At 38.9% G+C, this 2,492-nt stretch overlaps 1 protein-coding gene across 1 annotated transcript in view; it reads right to left on the reverse strand.

Annotated features, from left to right (window-relative positions):
* svopl (SVOP-like) overlaps positions 1-837 on the reverse strand; it is an 8,358-nt gene extending 7,521 nt beyond the window's left edge. The window contains exon 1 of the mRNA XM_062527894.1: positions 704-837. The gene's annotated coding sequence lies outside the window, so the exon portion shown is untranslated. The remainder of the gene's footprint in view (positions 1-703) is intronic.
* Positions 838-2,492: the final 1,655 nt, after the last annotated feature.

A 2,492-nucleotide genomic window follows, 5' to 3' on the forward strand; every position in this document is an offset into this window, starting at 1 on the left:
TGTCTAAATAATAGATCATATTTCACTGAGACAATTGCATGTTTCCCAAATTCTGAGGAAAAACAGACGCTGCATTAAGGTTATAGTTAATTTCACCTGAGAGCATAGGCCTAAACCTTATATATATTTTTTAAATTATATTTCATATCGATATGACTTTGCCTCATACTTGTTTAGCCTTGTGGGATGTTACATTTTCAACAAAAAGGATTATGGCTGCTGTTCATTGATATGTTTTCACAGACTGTAAAAACTATTTGGGCAAAATGGACCATTTATTTATAACTGCACCAACACGTCAAATTGTGAAACACTAAAGTAAAGGAATTTAGGCTGAGCCACTTCATAGAATATTATCCATTCAATCCAAATATCGATTTAGTCAACAGATGGAGATTTCTGTACATAGCTCTAGGGTCCATAGCAGCAGGCAGGCACTGACGTTTGATTACGACCAGCCTTGGCAGTTCATTATCCTTTATCAGCTATTCCTCCGCTTGGTAGCACACCACTGGTAATTAACCATAACTTCTAGGCCTACAGTATTTAATGGTAACATGGGTTACAACTAGGCCTAGATGTTTTATCAGACTATTTTACCTGCAAGTCGTAAATATCAACGCTGTTGTGCTACTACCGGTGAGTTTGCAACACGACTAGGAGAGAAAAAAAGGTAACGCGGAATAAACGATGTCAAACTAACCTGTTATCTTCGCTCAAGTTTCACAGGGCATGAATCAGAAGCGAAAATGTTTCTCGGTTGTTTATTTCCATTTCTTGCGGCGAAGCTGCACCTGGCGACAGGTAAATACACCTACGTCACCTACTCTGGCCAGCTCAGGAAGTAGGCTAATGTGATTTCTCTGATGCACGGCGCAACAGATGAGCATTTCATACACGCCCTGAATCAGGTTTCACCGACGCTTTGTCATGCATAGCTCCACCAACGAACGGAATTTCAGGTTTCAAGCCTCTGTGAGCGACTGAGCGTGTGTGGGAGCAAGACTCTTTTGTGTTTAGCCATAGTAATTCCGTGGCCCCAAGATGCCTTTGGCCTTTACAGTACAAGAGCGGTTAACTGCTCCATCAAGACTGTCAGAAATGACTAAAATAAGCATGTCCTTAGCGTTACATTTAAGGAGAGGATACAGGAACTTTATTAATCTATTGGATTAGGTTACTTTCTAGTATTCTTATTCTACACATGGACATTTTAAATGTGAAAGTTGAAACAAACTTTTGGTGGTCATCAGACGGAAGGAAAACGAGGAAAATGTATGCATAATGTATGGCCTACGTACAGTATGTGGCCATAGGCCTATAATGAAACAAATTATGTAATGCTATTGGACTGCAGAAAATATCAGTTATAGGGCAGCCTAGGCTACTAATATAAAGCCTACTTGTAATAACATAGAGCAATATTTTACAGAACAAGCCTGAGCATAAGCAACAATGACACATGAAAATCTTAATTATGGACCTGCCCCAGATGATAAAACTAAATAGCCTATCATGTAATAGCCTAAAAAACACAGGGAGACCAGTTGGGTAGGAAAGTACAGTTCACAGAAGTTGTATATGCAATATAGTGTTGCTATAGTGTTGGTTTACAAGTTGGGAAACTCCTCTGAACTGTGAATGTTGAGCTCCTACTGTACGTACTCTGAGGCGTGGTGGAGTGATGAGCCTTTAAGAGCTTCTGTTTAAGTCTGTCTGGATCCTAAGTGATTACTGAGATCACAGGTTTATCACATAATCACAGAAGAAAGAATACAAATAAATTAAAGCTCAATACATAAAAAAAAAAAATATCTTAAAAAAAAAAAAACTTCCTGCCATTCCTGCCTTCCCTCCACTTGGAGACTACTGTATATCACAATGCATTTTGGGCACTATTGGGCATTTATTTGGGCAGAACTGCATATGCACAAGGCTTCACAACACTAGCTTTACTGCGAGATAACACATAGAACACATGACTCGATGTATTCACAACATACCATATGATTGGCACAATGTATTTACATGTCAACCTTTGGTGGCAGAATTGGTGGAATATGTGAAGGTGACTGCTATGTTTGCATTACAAAATAACCTCACTCATGGGAGGTTGAGATTCTTTGACTGATGTGTCTTTTCATTAGAAAGTCTCTGGTTAAAAGCAAGAACTCCAAGGCAAATAATGAATTTGGATAATTTTCTGTTCACTTGAAGCATTCAGTGCCTATAAATGCAGAACTCAACTTTGAGAGATAAATACACACAGACATTTCTGGAAAATGAAAAGAGACATGGACAGATTGATTCATTTGAACGCACAGAATTTATTCCATGTTAAAGTTACACAACAACCTGTAGACATGACACTTCACATACAGGGGTGCAGTTCTCTGAAAAAAAAGGGAGAGAGAGAGAGAGAGAGAGAGAGAAACAAGTCCAAGGGTTAAAGGTCTAGAAAAAGAGGAGGATGGGGAGGGATGAGAGGAGAA

This window comes from Sardina pilchardus, chromosome 23, assembly GCF_963854185.1.
Source record: "Sardina pilchardus chromosome 23, fSarPil1.1, whole genome shotgun sequence".
In the NCBI taxonomy this organism is placed as follows: Eukaryota; Metazoa; Chordata; class Actinopteri; order Clupeiformes; family Clupeidae; genus Sardina; species Sardina pilchardus.